The sequence below is a fragment of the Lathyrus oleraceus genome, chromosome 3, assembly GCF_024323335.1.
Source record: "Lathyrus oleraceus cultivar Zhongwan6 chromosome 3, CAAS_Psat_ZW6_1.0, whole genome shotgun sequence".
Lineage (NCBI taxonomy): Eukaryota > Viridiplantae > Streptophyta > Magnoliopsida > Fabales > Fabaceae > Lathyrus > Lathyrus oleraceus.
In genome coordinates, this window is record NC_066581.1 from 295,472,403 (window position 1) to 295,491,486 (window position 19,084).

Genomic DNA, 19,084 nt, shown 5'->3' on the forward strand with positions numbered 1-19,084 from the left:
TTTCTGCTAGCTTCATATACAAACAGTGTAAGTGAAATATAGATACAACATCACTTCTACTCGTACGTGATTGTTCATTTTGGTTTGGCTAACGTTAGATCGATATGTACTAGTGTGTCAACACTAAGGATACCATAAGGATACAATTCCATATTCAGTGATCAAAAATCTTCCTCCTATGCAAACTGATCCGAATCATCTTATTATGGCTCAACCTAGATCAGTTATCATTTTTCACCCTTTTTCATTCAAGCGCAATCACATTAAGCATGTTATCTTTTCACACACATAGTAAGAAAATCTGTTAGTGACTATGATATTTGTTTAATTCAATTCATGCACTTAGGCTTTAGCTTAAATTTTTGGATTTTCATATATCGTTGGGCTAAATGATATGGTGAGGGTCACCAAACTTAGAGGGCACATTCCCATTTTGTTCATTTATTCAATTAGCACATGATCATTCAATTATTTGCATCGGTTTCCATACGTAGTATGCGCTTAAGATGGTGTTGACTGTTAATATAAACTACTCAAGGGTTACTTAAAAACAAGACTTAAGATTTTGCCATAACAGGTATCCAATTTAATCTGCATAATTGGGAGACTTATGGTGTCATGACCGGAGCCTATTTTGTCGGGACTTTCCCAAGTCTCTCAAACATAGCCAATACACTAAAACAACCTATATACTTTTAGAGTGTTTCATATCATGAATCATAAACAAATTTTTTTTGGTGCTCAATTTTTAAGGGGGCTTTAACAACCGATATAAACCATACATGAATGACTCAGCAACACTTGTATTGATCAAACAACTAAGCTAAAAATTTTAAAAAATAGATAAAAATAAAGAAACTAGCAAAAAGATAAAAAAATCTAAACTAGAAAGCAATAAATAGAAAGCGATAAAGTTCATCCCCCACATTAAATCAAACATTGTCCTCAATGTTTTGATAAAAGTGGGAAAAGAAAATAGAACCTGGATGAAATATGTGAAGGCATCAGTGCCAGCCACAACCTCAACCTTTCCTTGGTTCCAACCACCTCGTCCATTATTCCTACCCCAACCATATCCATTGTGCCCATGTCCACCATCCATCTGGAACTATAATCTAGCCAACTACATGGATAAGGAATCAAATTGGTTGTTGCAGTGATCTTCAGCGGCTTGCAAAAACCAAAGGTGCTCTAACATCTCTTGCTAGAGGTGCTCCATGGAGTTGTTGGCTCCTAATTTTGACGCCCATTTTAAGAGTTAAAAAATGGAGTTTCATGTGAAGATGCTTTCGACTAAATCTGATATTGGAAGCTCTAGTCGAAAGTTCCTGGATGAGAAGGATCAGTATGCAGTATGGACTTAGAAATACTCTTTAGTGTTTGAAGACAATTTCGACTAGAAATTCAAAATTTAAATAAAGGAAGGAAGTTTGTTCTTATCCGAAATTGCTAAAGATACACGTGGATCATAATGGATAGTTGAATCCATGCAAAGCGCCATTTGTCTCGATGTGATTGAAAGGTCGTTAGAAGTGGTTATTTCGATTAGTATAAATAGAGGGTCTTAGTGTTACGATCGTGTGTGTCAAAGTGTGTACAAAATCTGTAAAATTTACCAAGTACCCGTGTGTAGAGAAACAGTAAATTGAGAAATATACGTTCGTTTTACACCATTGTCATTTACTTTGAAGTAATTGAATTTATCTTTATTTTCCAGAAAGACTTCTTTATTTTAAGGATTCATCTTTGTTGCTAGTTATCTTCGTTCTTACAATGCTTCTCTTTAATTTGTGTTGGTCTTTTAGTGTTTAAGTATTTTCACTAATCACCAGCATTACAAACAATGTCGAAGTCTTCACATTTACTAGAATTTACTTTAAACAATTAGCACATGTCCTAGGATCAATATGATTGATCCTGTAAGTAACCAAATTTAGTAATTTGGAAGATCTACGATTGTTTACCAATTTTCACGGTAAACAAATTGGCACACCCAGTGGGACGGTGCTAACATTTTTTAGAAAAGTAAAATTGTTCTTGCTTATTCTGGTCATTCATTCATCTTCTCCCTTTTGAAAGAAGTCCTTGTATGTTATTAAGGAGTGATAAAGTAGCCACAACCAACGAAGACAGACCAAGGAGAAGATCTACTAAGAGAATGGAGAATTTAAATGCGCCAAATAACCAAAATTCTCAAAATCCATCAATCAGCAATGTACCACCCCCTTCTTCTTCGATCGAGGCAAACACGACCATAATGCACGTGTCTGAATCGGTCCCATCTATGGCATGTTCGATGCCTACGCATTCGCTTCCCCATACTGAACCTATTTTGACTTACATTGGGCCTAGGGGGCCTCCTCATACCCCCCCCCCCCCCCCCCCTACCGATTGGAAATTTTTTAAACAGGCCTTCGATACCCCCTGGTTTCTCTATACCCTTTGGTGGTCGAGAAAAGCCATATGGAATGCCAACTTCAGTGATAACAAGGTTACATAACATTGCTTTGACATTTTCATAACTAGTGGTTAACATAACCCCCCTAGTACAAGGGTCAGGATCTGGGGTTAATGTGGGTCGAAATAACCAATCTTCAGGTTTGGGATACCAAACGCAAATACCCAGCCTTACCAATAATTCCAAAGTAGTGTGGAGACAACAAATGAATAAAAGAAACCATGAGATGGTCCAAATGCTTACCCAAACGTTGACCACCGTTTTGAACCCTTTGATTTAAAATATGACACAATCAAATCAACAGATGATAGCGCAGATGGCACAAATGTCTGATTTCTGGGGTGTACCACAGCCTTATCGAAACCCTCTGAGGGATTGGGTAAGGGAAAACCAGGGGGTAACCTTCAAAGAAGACCCTACTATCAACCAAATTCCACAAAATCAACTACAACCAGAGATGGTAAATTAGGGAGTAGGAGTCAAACCCCCTAGGATTGAACCACAAATCCTCAGGGAAAGAGAGTCAAGGATAATAATGGTAAATAGAAACCAAAACACTGATAATGTCATACAGCAGATTCGACATGATGATATGGTAGCAGATAATAATCTAGCGGCCATTTTGTCGGAATATATCCTACAGGCATAAACACCCCCTAGAACAAAAATTCACATATTCACCAAGTTTTCTGGGGATACTACTGAATCCACTATCGAACATGTGGCTAGATATTTAATAGAGGCAGGAGACATTTCGAACAACGAAAGCCTTAGGATAAAATATTTCCCAAGCTCTCTCACAAAGAATGCCTTCACGTGGTTCACCACCTTGCCATAAAATTCGAATCATACTTGGAATCAATTGGAGAGAATGTTCCATGAGCAGTTTTACATGGGGCAAACAAAGATAAGTTAGAAGGAATTGGCTAGTATAAACGAAAGTTCACTGAGCCAGTTGATGACTATCTGAATAGGTTTCCATTACTCAAAGTTAGGTGTTTTACACAAGTACTAGAGCATGAACTTCTTCAAAATGGCCGTTGGGGGCCTTGACTATTCTATTAGGAAGAAATTAAATACCAAGTATTTTAAAGATATGGCCCAAATGGCTGATATGGTTCGGCAGTTAGAACGCTTGAAGGAAGAAAAGTCAAGAGAAAATAAGAATAAAATGGTAGCCTACATCGATTTCAGCAATGATGACGAAGGATCCTCTAATGGGCCTTTAGACTTCGACGAAAATGAAATCGACCTTGCTGAGTTGAAGCAAGGGGCACTTTACGCGTGTAAGGTCTTGACCCCGTCGAGTGGAAAAAACCCTATTGAACCAGAAAAGAATGATAAATTTCCTAATAAAACTTACACTTATGACGAAATCTTTGATTTGTTAGTTAAGGATGGTCAATGTCGCATCTCGAAAAATACGATCCCTCGCGATGGCCGTGGATAAAATTACGTTCGAATAGAGTCGCCACCGAACTTTATTTATCCCAATAAAGGGATAGGAAAATATGGATAAAACTTTTAGGAAATGGAATAATGGTCGTCGCAACCATATTCGGGTTCGGGAGTGGATTACGTAAGGGGAAGGTATTAGCACCCCTTACGTCCGTTGTACTCAACGAGAACCTTTTAGTTCTAATTTGCGTTTCGAGTGTTAATTTATGTTTGTTTGTTATCTTTGGGTTATAAAATATTAGAAATTGAAATGGATGAGAACCTCAGAAAGGGAAAGGGGAGGTTTTTTATTAGTGTGCTCGCGAAGATACAGCAATCTCCTGCCTACGTATCCTTATGGTGTAATAAAGAAGTCAGAGCATTCGTAGTTCGGGGAACTATGGTTGGTTGGTGTTTTTTAAATGAACAACTGTTTAGATCACATCCTAAAGGCTAAATGTTGGCTTGTCCACTCTCGGTGGAGGCCTAAACATTGATTTATTATGTGCATTAGGAAGGATTAAATGGTGTTCTTTTTGAAAAGAATTTTGACAAGTCAGATTAATATATTGGATATTTTTATTGGTTGAGATATTTTTGGTTGGATGACGATCACTCGGATGGTCGAGTAAGACAACTCGTATCCTAACAGTCGGGAAAGGGAGTAGAAGACTCTAGACCACTTTCTTTTTCATCCTTAATTATAGGAAAGATTTGATAATAGTTAAGGTGTTTTGGAAGGATGATGAATACTCGGATAATCGAGTAAGACAACTCGTATCCTAATAATCGAGAAAGGGAATAGAAGACTCTAAACCGCTCTTTGTTTTATCTGAGTATTTATGAAAATAAGGTTGTATATGATTGACGTATTTTTATAATGAACGACAAGTACTTGAATGACTGAGTAAAACAAACTCATATCCAAGCATTTAAGGAGAGGAATCGAAGGCTCAAGACCATCTCCCTTTTCGTATAATTTGTTATGAAAGTGATTTGATTAAGTTGTATGTTCGCGGAAAAATGACAATTGTTCGACTGACCGAGTAAGAGAACTCGTATTCGACCAATTGAGGAGTGAAGTTGAAAACTCAAAGTCAACTCTTTTTTCATTTAGCTTACTGTGAAAATATTTTGGTTTAATCGGGGTTTGGAGGTTTGTAGAGGAACGATAACTATTTGACTAAACAAGTAAGAGAACTTGTACTCAAATAGTCGAGGAGAAAAATTGAAGACTCAAAGTCATCTCCCTTTTTATTCCTTAATGTAAAAGAATTTGATTTATTTGCGCTTAGGTGGATTAGAAATGACGGTTGTTCGATTAATCGAGTACAAGAGTTCGTGTTTAAATAATCGAGGAGAGGAATTAAAAACTCAAAACCATTACCTCTTTTATTCTTAAGTGAAATAGTATTTGATTGTGATTAGGTATTTTTAATTCTTAATAAAGAATACTCGATGTTGGATCGAGGTTTTAAATTTGTATCTTTGTGAATGAATTGAGTGTATTTAGTGAATAACTCATCTAATCGATTAATAAAAAACCGAATAGGTCTCATTGTAAGAAGGCCAAAGAGTAAGCCATGTGAGGTTGATGACGATGCTTTTACAAGCGATCGACTTACAAAATTATAAGTGACATTAATAATAATATAATTAATTAATTAAATATTTAGTAGATTATTTTGATTAAATAATAAGTAATTAAAAATTATGAATATAATCAAATAATTGCATATTTACTATTAAATATTAATAATAATAATAATAATAATAACAACATCATTGCATATTTACTATTAAGTATTAATAATAAAAATAATAATATATAATTATATAATTTTGAAAGAAAGTAAATAAAATAAAATATTGTCTTTTTGTTTGATAGTCATAAAATCTTAATGTATATATTTTATATGTACATAAATAAAAGAAAATAAGTTGAATAAATTAAAAATTAAAAATAAAAGAAAATGGGCTAAGCTGAACAAAACAGGGAGTTTGAATAGAAAAATGTCTTTTGGGCCCAACCTGAGTTGGCCCAAAACGGAGCTACCAAGGCCCTAAACAGCTTGGTCAATCATTGACCTTCTAGGGAGAAATCTGGGCTGTTGGATCAGCATACTTTGACCTGGTCAAAAGATCAAAGGGAGGCGCGTGAGGGTACACCACCATATGGTGGGGGGATCCATACAGGATCCCCTGGTTGACTCAGGAGTCAACCAACCAAGTGGCGCTAGCAAAAGTGGCCATGTGGCGCCCATGCATCCACTCCCACCTGTATATAAAAACAAAAATTGAGAGAGAGAGAGAGAGAGAGAGAGAGAGAGAGCCATTTTGATCCTCTCGTTCTCTCTCTTCATCCTGAGAATGAAGTTGCTCTGCAACTTCCTCTTCTCCTCCGTCATCCCTCTCACGGCCAAACTGACCGGAGAAGACGGTGGCGGCCGGCCAACTGCGGCGGCGACGCCCTCTTTTCCGCCGACTTTCCACCTAAAACCCAAACCTTTGAACAAGAACCCCACTTTATTTTGGCCGGAGATTCCAAATCCGGACTTGTTTTTTTCAAACTCCCTCTCAAACGTCCGAATCGGTACAAAAAGAAAAAGAAAAACCTAAACCCTAGTTTGTGACATTCGCTCCTCTGAAGTCACGATTTGAAGAAATTAGAAAAGGGGTTTTAATCCACGTGAAGGGGCGAAGAAGATGGCACAGAGAGATAAACGAGAATGGAAGACTTACTTGTTTGAAGTCAAACTCCGGCGACGCTCCCCACCGTTTAAGATAAGTCCTCTGTCTCCTTCTATTTTCCGTTTTCCTTTATTTTTTGTTTTGAATGTTGTTGATGCTTGGTTTGAATGTTAGGGTTTGATGTTAAAATATTTTGTAGCTTCTCTTTTGATTTTCCAGAACGTGTTCTTTGTTTTGGTTTTAGGTTCACAGAAGAAAAATATTTTGATAATTTCTTCTTAGATTTTCCAAACTGGTTTTTTTACTGTTAATTTTGGTTGTTGTTATATATACTGAATGTTGGTTTTTGAGATAATTTGTTGGATCCTTTTTCCAGATATTGTGGGATGTTTACTCTGTGGATTTAAGGTTGTTGATTTGGATAATGCAATGTGTTCTTGAGCATTTTCCTTGATTCATCATGTAAACAATTAATCTATTTATTTTATCCATTTATTCCAGTTTTTTAAGTGCTTATTTGATAAGCTGTTTTAACCCTTGAGTTGGTTTTGCAGGTGAAGTGATGTTGATTAGAAAAGAGGGCGCTTGCTTTTGGAATTGGGGGCGCTACAAGAAGAGCTTCTTTGGCAAGGTCTTTGAAGCTTGCTGCTTCAAACTGTTGGATTTACAACTTGTTTCAATTTTCTTTAGATTCATTTGGTGTAACAGAAACTTTTGGATATTTCCAACCTTTTCAAACTTCTTTGATGTAACAGAAACTTTTGGATATTTGGATTATGTCCTGGCTATTTGTAACGTGTAAATTAACATGTGTACCTTTGGATTTTTATGTGAATTTGGACCATTCGTGTAACATTTGGATTATTTGTAAGATTTGCATAATTTTAATTTAAGCTCTCTTTTTTGGATAATTATGTAGATATTTTGGATTATTTGGAATTTGGACTTAATTATGTAACTTTGGATTATTATGAATTTCTTGTACTATTTGGAATTTTGGATTATGCATCTAATTATGCAATTAATCACTTTTAACATTTTAAACATTACCTTAACATTTTAATTGTGTTAATCAAAAGAAAGCTTAAACTATATCTCAAACTGAAAATGGATTGAGCCAAAATGCAATTTAATGGATTTTCAACTTGGTCAACTTTAGCACATCAATATTAGCCAAAATAAAATGTGACAAAAGGCCTAAAATAAGACATGCCACAAAAATATTGCAATTTCAAACTTTGACCCAAAAAACCAATCCAATACTCATACATGTGGTATCTTGATCTAAACCAAACATACTCATACTTAGAAAAGATGCAAGTTTAGTTTAAGGTTTTTTATGAATGGTTTATAGATTTGGCATATATATTTGAAATGTGCAAATGGGTTTAATGACAAGTGATCATAAAAATAATCATGTCTCTTAATACTTACTGATAATCAAATGGACTTTTGGATCAGTGACGTAAAAAGATTTGAACCACACTTTGCAATATTAATTATGGAGATGTTTATGTGAATGGGACTTTTTTAAAACCAAGAGTTCTCATGGATAAACCAAAATGGGCCTTGTTAACAAAAAAAAATGCACATATCATCCCATGCTTTAGTAATAGCAGTAAGAGACAAATGCAATAGATGCCTTCTTAAGGATCTCAACAAATGAAAATGACATTGAAGACTTGATGTCACCAAGGGCTGAGAAACCCTAAAATAAAGCTTATGTCTTAAGATAAAATACATGTCTCATAACATTGGGTAGGGAATGCTGGTGAAATATTTTTCCTCACCCGGACACAATTGGGGTTTGACAGTCAAATGATAGTGCCTCTGGGTGCTAAAGTGCCTCCTTTAGAACAAAGAAAGAACAAAGGGTTTTGCAAGTACCATAGTTTTTTGGGTCATAAAACATCTCAATGTTTTCTTCTCAGGGATCTTGTTCAGAATGCTATCCAAGAAGGGAGACTCAGGTTTGGAGACAAACCTAGGAGCCTGATGAAGATCGATTCCAATCCTCTGTAAATGGTTGATGCCCACTATACGGAGCCAGAGGAAGTAAACATGGTCGAAGTCACTGATGATTTCGACATGACCGAAGTCACTGAGGACTTCGTCAATGAACCTATCATGGTTAGGGTTTCTTAGAATCTTGATCAGGAATTCTTTAATGACTTAATCCAGGAAGCTATGGGAAATGCCACCAATGAAAGCACTGATGTTTTTGACACTAGAATCACTGAAGATTCTAACTTGATGATAGCAACCAAGGAAAGTGATGATGGTTTCGTGTAGATAGATAAGGCCACTGAGGGCCTTCAATTGCAATTTCAGAAGTTGGACATCACTGAAGATGTCAACATGGAGGTTAATATGGTCAAAATATCCCAAGAAACCTCCATGGAAGTTGACAATGAATATCAACAAGAAGAGTATAATAAAATAGTCTTCCCCAAAGAAGATGAAACTCTGTCTAATTTCCTCCGGAGGTGCCAGAAGAAGTAATCAGAGGTTATGTTGTGCCCCCGATGCAGCGCCGTGTTCGACAAGAAAGCAGCCCAAAACCTCGAGGGAGTAAGGAAGGTAAAACACAGGGGGTCTAAAATTCTGGTATCAGATATGAGATGTCGAAGGTAATGTCACGACACTAATATCTGAACAACAAGTGCAATATAAACATGATAAAAACAGAGAAACAATTGAACAAGCGACACAAGCAATTGTTAACACAGTTCGGTTAAAACTCACCTACGTTTAGGGGCTACCAAGCCAGGAAGGAAATCCACTAAACATAATTAGTTCAAAGACTCACAGTAAACAACTTCAAGTTACAGTGTTTTCACCTAATCTCTACCCGTGTGACTTCTATCTAAGAACTCTTAGATATGAGACTCTACTCACTCCCCCTCAATCACAGCAGTGATATAATAACAAATACAAAGAAAGAAGACACACTTCAAGGACACATACTTGATCTTGCTTAAAAGCTTCAACCAAGTAAACAAATACACTCGTACTTCAAAGCTTAGAGTGGACAAATTATAACACAAAAGTCAATCCAATTCATACATCAATAAGATGAATGAATGGCTCACAATACACAAGTCTAAAACCCTAAAACTCTCTCTCTTTATCGTTCGTATCTTGTGTGTATAAACCAGGTTTTACATGGCCTTTAAGTAGAACCTTTTTGAACGGCCCTGGGCAGCATAAAACCCTAATTCTATTTTACTTGCGTATATCCTAAGAAACAACAGCTAATCATCCCTTATTGGAAAATAAATCATTCTGGTTTTAAATCAAATTACTCCTTGAATAGCGCATTCAGCCTCCACATAAGCACACACAGATTTGCATGAAAAGCGCAATACCAAAATACATAACATTCAGACTGAATGTTCTGTATACACATGTCTTAACATTGGATCTGACATCTTAGCTAAATCCTACACAACCATATTTAAAAAACCTGCAGGAAGCTGATATCACATGTCTAGACAACACGCATGACATCTTGTGATAACACTAAGTTTTACCAAAATTTATGCCAACACATGGAACCAACAAACTCCCCCTTTGGCAAATTTTGGCTTAAACATACATTAGATCAAACGTTCACAATAAATCAATCAAAGTATCAGTTCAGCAGCAAAAGTAAACATACACATATTACTAGAAGAATTAGCAACTAGTAAACACATATGCGCTTATGCTCATAACACACCACCTACCCCTTCAGCTAGTCCACACCAAGCACCAATCTGCTTCACACAGACAAAACATTTCTCCCTCCCTCATAACATCAAACAGTAGCTATATCTATAGCTACTTCTCCCCCTTTTTAGCCAAAAAGAGACCAAAGAGACAAAATAAATGTTTATTCAGTCATAAACCAAAATGTCAAAAGTTAAGGGGTTACAAAACCAAGTACATAATCAGCTGTAAGCAAGCTGAGATACAAACCAACAAAATAGCAAAAACATAATTTCCAAAATCAAGAAAATCCATCACATCAATAAAAACCATCACATCAATGAACACCATCACATCACTAGGGACCAAAGTCAAAGGAGATAATCAGAGGAGCTAGAGATTGCAGCTTCATTAGCACTAGAAATAGAATTGCCACTTGTCTCATCATAAGTTGCAGACCTCTCACTAGAGGTGTGGGCTTCAGCTTCCTTAGCATGATCAACATTTTCCCCTTCAGCTTGCTCCAAGCTTGCAATCAATGCTTCCAACGATTGTTTCCTAGTTGTTGCTACCCTTATCCCTTCACCCAGCTCTTTACAAGTCTCCTTCAGCTCAGCAATAGTTCCAACCTTTGAGGCTGGCTTTTTCATGGCAGATATCATGACAATGTCTTCGACATGACTGCCTTCAAACAGTTTATAGTGCACAGACAGATCATGTTTTCTTCTACTAGGTAAGTCATTAGAACTCAGAATACCAGGGTGTTGCTTCAGGATAATCCCACAAATCATAGAGGGAAAGGCAATAGGCAGCTTAACTGCATTACTAGATGCATGCTTGATGATTTGTTCAAACATAAATCTACCATAGTCAAAATTCAGTTTGGTTCCAACAACAAAAATAAACCTTGTGAGTAGACTTAGTAGTTTTTGAATCATAAGTAGTTTGATGTTGTGACATCTTTAAGTTTTTGTGGAAAAATGCTGTTGCCTTAGCCGAGGAGTATGAGGAAGGAGCAGGAAGATGGAAGAGTTGGAGTAGGTAGTGAGGTTGTGGGGGTAGCGTGTGAAAACGTAATAGATGGTATTTCCAAAACTAGGTGATGATTTACCATAATGGGGGCGCTTTATTTTAGCCACATAGACACTACTTTGCATAATTTTCCCACTCCATATTAATTGCTACAAGTCTTCATAAATGCAAAGCCCTAATTTTCCTCTCAGGACTTCAAACTGATTTGCATCCAATGCCTTTGTAAAAATATTAGCTAACTGCATCTCAGTAGCAACATGCTCTAAGGCTACAATCTGATCCTCCACGAGTTCTCTAATAAAATGGTGACAGATATCAATATGTTTTGTCCTGTTGTGCTGAATAGGATTCTTAGAAATGTGTATAGCACTCAGGTTGTCACAGTACAATGTCATGACATCTTGCATGACATTGTATTCAGTCAGCATTTGTTTCATCCACACCAGTTGAGAACAACTACTTCCAGCTGCTATGTATTCAGCTTCAGCAGTAGACAGAGACACACAATTTTGCTTCTTACTAAACCATGATATTAAATTGTTCCCCAGGAAGAAGCATCCTCCTTATGTGCTTTTCCTATCATCAGCACTTCCAGCCCAATCAGCATCACAATATCCAGACAACACAGATTCAGATCCATGAGTGTATAGCATCCCATAGTCACTAGTGCCATTGACATATTTCAGGATCCTTTTCACTTGGTTTATGTGGCTTACCTTTGGTTCAGCTTGATATCTAGCACATACACCTACAACAAAAGCAATGTCAGGTCTGCTTGCTGTGAGATATAACATACTCCCTATCATGCTTCTGTAGAGACTTTGATCCACACTGACACCATTTTCATCTTTAGACACTTTCAAATGAGTAGGAGTAGGTGTCCTCTTGTGGCTTGCATTCTCCATGCCAAACTTATTAACAATATTTTTGGCATATTTACTTTGAGATAGAAAGATAGAATCTTCCATCTGCTTGACTTGCAGGCCAAGAAAATAGGTTAGTTCTCCAACAAGGCTCATTTCAAATTCAGACTGCATTTGCTCAACAAAATGTTGAACCATCTTACTTGACATCCCACCAAACACAATATCATCCACATATATCTGAGCCACCATGAGCTTTCCTCCTTCATCTTTGACAAATAAAGTCTTATCAATGCCTCCCTTCCTGTATCCATTGTCAATGAGAAACACTGTGAGTCTCTCATACCAAGCTCTAGGAGCTTGTTTCAACCCATAAAGAGCTTTCCTCAACTTATACACATGCTTTGGAAGATTTGGGTCTGTGAACCCTTTAGGTTGTTCAACATGCACTTCCTCATTTAAGTAGCCATTTAAGAAGGCACTTTTCACATCCATTTGGAACAGCTTAAACTTCAGAATATGATAACATGAAATAATATCACATTCTAGGACTCGATTTAATTAAATTATATTATTATTTACTTCAATTTACTTCATTTTATTCGATATTACTCGGTATTTTCTTTCTATTTATCCCAGGTAGCTTATATGAAGCACAAGTGAAAAAGGAAGAAAAGGAGGTGCAAAAAGAAATGAAAAGAAGCAAGTTCCACCAAGCCAAAGCCCATCCCAAAAGCAAGGCGTTGCGCCCGTGACGAGCGTCACACAAGCTGTGACGAGCGTCACGCCCTACCTACTTGTGTTACGAGCGTAACACATGGTGTGACGTACATCAAACCATTCCCCTATATTTTTGGCTTCAGAAGCGCAACAAAGACGTTGAGGCCTATTGTTACGCTTGACCATTTGCAACGTGAAGACTCTTTACACGGAAGACCTCTGGAAACAGTTACAACAAGTGACCAATATAAATAGTAGCTTTTGGCAAACCCTGCGGGACTCTCCGCTTCGTTCAATTTTCTTCTTCCAGCCGTGCAAGCATACCATTATTTCTCCTTGACTGTTTTTGCTTTTAATTGCAATTCTTTTTTTTACTTTCCTTTCCAGTTAATCTTTCAGCACTTAATTATTTTTTCGCACAATAGTTTCTACACCGGAAACTATTGTGTATCTTTTACTAGATCTAACCTTACGTTAGACCCTAGATTTTTATTCCTTCACTTTTGTTTTCCTGTCCAATTGAAGAATTCAAGAACAAATCCAACCGGTCTGTGGTGGAGTGTTCAAGATTGCTATAAATTATTCAGGTTCTTTAATTATTGTTTGAATTTATATATGCTCTGCTTTACTGTTTATTTATATTATTTGCCTGAGATGGAATTATTTATGCATGCTGATTATTTAGATCTGTTAAGCATGTTTGGCTAATTTATTTAGGTATCGGTATGTAGAGTAAGCGGAATGAAGGAATCAAAACTAAGTTGGTTTAATTACATTTAAAAATAAAATCACTCTTTTTACGGTCTCAATTTACAGGTTTAATAACAAGGTTTTGTACGAAAGTAAAAGACATAAAGAAGTTAAAATCAATAGAACGAGAGTTTGAGTTTTTAACTGGACAGTGTAAATTGGACATTAATTCTAGATCAGGGCGAAAGCAATTTTTAGAGTTAATTAAATTCTAATCTTTTTCAAAAAGTATTTTTAAAGGTTGAATGTGAGGACGAGAGTTAAGCATTTGAATTTAATTATATAATCTAACTCAACAGAGCGAGAGTTTGAGACAAGGATGTTTAAACGTTTAGTGTTTTCTTAAAAAGAGTTTCTACGGATTCTATTGTTTTCAAAAAGTGATTTTGGACTTAACTAATAAGTGACAGCTACGTTAATATAAAATCATAGTTTACTCAACAGAGCGAGAGTTTGATATAAGACTTTTAATCAATAGTGTCTACTGAAAGGATTTGTTTTAAAACCAAGAAACCAACGAAGAATTGACTCCCTAATTACGACGAACTACATACCGATATCCGCTTAATTAATATTTAATTTAGATCTTATCTTAGTTTTAACTTTTCCCCCAAACAATCAAAGTATTATCCGCCTTAGCTTTACGAAGCAACCTTAGAAAACGGTATATCGATTCATAAGTCCTTGTGGGATCGATATCTTTTAAAACTACGCGATAGAACTGTGCACTTGCAGTTTGTACCCCAAATTCGACTCATAAAGTCGCGATCAGAATACATGTCACTCCTAGCAATAATCTAATGGACTCCAGGCGAGCTATATGAGCAAATGTTTCATCAAAGTCAACTCCTTCAACTTGAATGTATCCTTGTGTTACCAATCTTGCTTTATTTTTAGTAACCACACCTTTTTCATCAGATTTGTTCTTGTAAACCCACTTTGTTCCAATAACATTTATTCCTTCAGGTCTTGGAACCAATTCCCACACTTCATTTAACTTGAATTGGCCTAACTCTTCCTGCATGGCATTGATCCAGAATTCATCATTTAAGGCTTCTTTGACATTCTTAGGCTCAATCTTGGACACAAAACAGGCATGTGAGATCACTTCCCTTGATCTAGTGGTGACCCCTTTATTTGGGTCTCCTATAATGAGATCTTTAGGATGATCCTTCTGAGTTCTGATAGAGGGTCCCGTATTAACTTTATCAACTTCAGGTTCAACTTAAGTGGACTCACTCTCATTACTTTTGTCCATGAGATCAGTTGGGGCATCATTCAGAAATGTTTCAACATCGTCTGTGACATCAGTCTCTTGATCATCAACATTGATAGATTCCATCATAACTTTTGTTCTGGAATTAAAAACTCTAAAGGCTCTGCTGTTTGTTGAGTAGCCCAGAAATATTCCTTCATCACTCTTGGGGTCCATTTTCCTTCTTTGTTCACGATCAGCCAAGATATAACATTTACTACCAAACACATGGAAGTATTTAATAGTAGGTCTTCTTCCCTTCCAGACTTCATATAAAGTGGTTGGGGTCCCTTTCCTTAAGGTAACTCTGTTGTGAACATAACAAGTTGTGTTCATAGTCATTTAGAGGTTGGGCTTTGGATTTGATTGGGGAAATTCGACCACCATCATCTAAGAATCAGAGGTATATCTTGGTCAACATTGATTATTTTACGAAACAGATCGAAGTTGTACCTTTACCAAATGTAAGCCAAGAAGATGTGATTGATTTTATCCAGAAACATATTATTTATAGATTTGGAATCCTAGAGACTGTCACAACAGATCAAGGATCAATATTTACTGGTCGAAAGATGCAAGAATTTGCTAAGGAAATGGGCTTCAAATTGTTAACTTTTACGCCATATTATGCTCAGGCTAATGGTCAGGTCGAAATAGCTACTAAGGTGATTATTGGTTTGATTAAGAAACATGTGGGGAAGAAGCCTAGAAATTTGCACAAAACTTTAGATCAGATTTTGTGGGCATGTCGTACCTCTCCCAAGGAAGCCACAAATTCAACCCCTTTTCGAATGACCTTTGGTCATGATGTAGTTCTACTAGTAGAAATTTACCTACAATCCACAAGTATTCAGAGGCATCATGAAATTCCATCAGAGTCATATTGTAACATGATGTTGGATGAGCTAATCGATCTAGATGAAGAGAGACTAAATGCTTTGGAGTTATTAAAATAGCAGAAGAAGAGAGTAAAAAGCTCTTATAAGAAGAAGGTAAAAATTAAAACATTTTCGTCTGAAGACTTGGTATGGAAATTTGTTCTTCCAATGGATCGAAAGGATAGGACCTTAGGGAAGTGGTCTCCCAAGTGGGAAAGCCCTTTTCAAATTTTGCAAGTATTCTCTAATGGAGCCTATGAGATTGAGGAACTTAGCGAAGACAAAATAATCTTGAGAGTGAATGGAAAATATTTGAAAAGATATAAGCCAACACTCTAAGAAATAAAAATAAGAAACGAGTAATTGTGTATAATTTAAGCATAGCCAATATGGTAAAAGGTGCCAAAATGATTTAAATTTGTATTAAAGGCCCAAAGGGATAATATTCATTACAACCAAGACATATATTCATTACATCAAATAGGCAAAAATGGAAAAGGAGACTAGAACTAAAAAGGGAGATTGGCCTTTATATGGAGGTACTTTGTTTTGAGAAGTTCCAGGCGTTTCTCACATAAATACCGTTTTGACCGGAGAAGTATGATTTTTGATTCAAGTTTCCGCGCTTTTTCGACGAACTCCATGCAAAACTCTAGTTATTTAGCCTACAAGGCATCATCGAACTCCAGAAGTTCACTTTTGCGCTTTTAGGCTTCAGAGATTTTGGCCTGCAGTTCCTCTATTTGTTTTCTCCATGAACTAATGTCATGGTCATGGCCTTCGATCTCCTCTTTATTCTTTTGTTTCGTCTGCTCCAGTTCCATTGCCTTGTTGATAGACTCAATCGCAGCATTCCAAGCAGCTGCTTCAGAATCAACTTTCTTTTTTATCTCTCTAGTTAGCTGGGGTAATAGCTTATGATCTTCGACAACTTGGTCGATCATAGTGCCTATCTCCAAGTTGACATTGGCCACTTCAGGGGAAGCTTCTAGTAGATTGACTTGGTTAAGAAGAGGCTTCAATGTTAAGAGGGCAGAAGGATCAGCCAGTAGAAGCAGGAACAAGTCACCCTTGAAGACTTTTTCCTTGATTTTTGAAAGCACTTCATATGTAGGCGTACTCGAAGGTTGATCATCAGATGCCGTAGCAGTGCTAAGGCTTTTCTCATAAGAGCTCTCCCTACAGCTTAACATAGCTTTCAGATATTCAAGGGGTTGGTTTCATTTTAGAATAACTAGTTCTTCTATAGAGAAACCCCTAGTGCTTCCTGTCGAAACTCTGCCTTTTGGAATAACTGCAATGGTTGGAGTGACAAGAGTTTGACTTTGAGTCTGTCCTTCACCTATGTCCTGGTTCCCCTCATCATTGTTGTCCTCTTCTTCGAAGCCTTCATCATCATCACCAACGTTAAGTAGGGTATGGTTACCTTCGTCTTCCTCATCCATTACTGTATCTTCGCCATCGTTACCCTCTTGTCGGGGATCGACTGTGCCTTCGACGTTGGGTGAACCGTCTCCAGGATTGTCTCCAACTTGAACTTATTCCTCCACTACCATGGTATCTTATTTCACTCCATCTTGGTCCTCTTCGCTTGAATTAGCTTCGTGATCGGAACCGCTGGTATGTGAATGTTAGGTATTGGTCTTTGGTGGCGAAGTATCAAGCTCACCAACAATGGGTTGATTTATTTCACTCATGGAGCTTTTCTCAGATGAAGGTCGATAGGTAGGTTTGCCAGCGCTATTGAGGACAACTGCTATGGAAACTGGCACGGAGGAAGTTGTAGCTATTGTTCGAGCGGCAGTACCTGCACCATCCTGAAACCAGAACAATCGAAAGATAAGTGGTGGAAGACAATAAATCAACTAATCAAGATAGAGTGAGGTTTTTTTTACCTTGTCTCCTTAGCTTTCCGAAGTAACCTTAGAAAATGGTATATCGATTCATAAGTCCCTGTGGGATCGATATCTTTTAGAACTACGCGATAGAACTGTGCACTTGCAGTTTGTACCCCAAATTCGACTCATAAAGTCGCGATCAAGTTTTTGGCGCCGTTGCCGGGGACTTTTATTTATTTGATATCGTAACTCTTCTGTTACGCTGTAGAGACTAAGGCTTATTTTTTTCTTTTCTTTCTTTCTTTCGTTGATTTGTATGCCACATACTCGCTCACAAGGCGAGCTGTTCTACTTACGAATCAACGATATCGAACTATATCTCCGAGTCTTACGACGAATTCGGGAATACCGTGCTGCGAACAATCTCCCTCCTGTCGAACTTCCTGATCTCAAAAATCTTCTTCCTTCGCCGATACCCGAGATGGCAGAACCAGCTCGTGCTCTTCGAGATTACGCCGCTCCATCGCAAGATGAGCCGCATTCGAGTATTGCTCCACCCGCAATCGAAGCAAACAACTTCGAACTTAAACCTTCATTGTTGCAAGCAGTACAACAGAACCAATTCTTTGGAAATCCTACCGAGGATCCAAACCTTCATTTATCCGTATTTGTCCAATACGCTGATACTGTTAAAGCTAACGGTGTCACTTCAGAGGCAATTCGACTTCGTCTTTTTCCTTTCTCGTTAAGAGATAACGCTAGAAGATGGCTCCAGTCTCTTCCTTCCAACTCAGTCACCACATGGAACGAGTTAAAGAAAGTCTTTCTTGCCCGATATTTTCCGCCGAGCAAAACAGCTATGTTAAGAGCCCAGATAAATGGATTTAAACAGAAAGATAACGAGTCTCTTTTCGAAGCATGGGAAAGATACAAAGACATGATGAGACTTTGTCCACACCATGGTTTAGAGGACTGGTTAGTAATTCATACCTTCTATAATGGTCTCTTGTACAACACGAGGTTAACAATAGACGCCGCCGCAGGTGGTGCACTAATGAACAAACCTTATGCTGATGCTTACCAACTTATCGAAAGCATGGCCCAAAACCACTATCAGTGGGGAAGCGAACGAACAATGGTAGAAAAACCTCAAACTAAAACTGGCATGTACGAGATAAGTAACCTTGATCATGTTAACACAAAAGTGGATGCTCTGGTCCAGAAAATTGAAAGTTTAAATGTATCACCTCCAGCCACCGTGGTTGCCCTAACTCAGAATTGCGAAGTCTGTGGAATCCAAGGTCACACTCCTGCAGATTGTCAACTCCTAACAGGAATCCAAGCGGAGCAAGTAAACTATGCTCAAGGAAGCCCCTACTCGCATATCTATAACTCAAATTGGAAAAATCATCCAAATTTTTCATATAAGAGTAATAATGCTTTATACGCATCTGGACAATCTCCGAATCAAG

The 19,084-nt window shown here is 37.3% G+C and overlaps 1 non-coding gene across 1 annotated transcript; it reads right to left on the bottom strand.

The window, feature by feature from the left end:
* Positions 1 to 18,471: 18,471 nt before the first annotated feature.
* LOC127133321 (small nucleolar RNA R71) lies at positions 18,472 to 18,578 on the bottom strand. Its single transcript, XR_007807305.1, has one exon. It is a non-coding gene; the product is annotated as a small nucleolar RNA R71 (small nucleolar RNA).
* Positions 18,579 to 19,084: the final 506 nt, after the last annotated feature.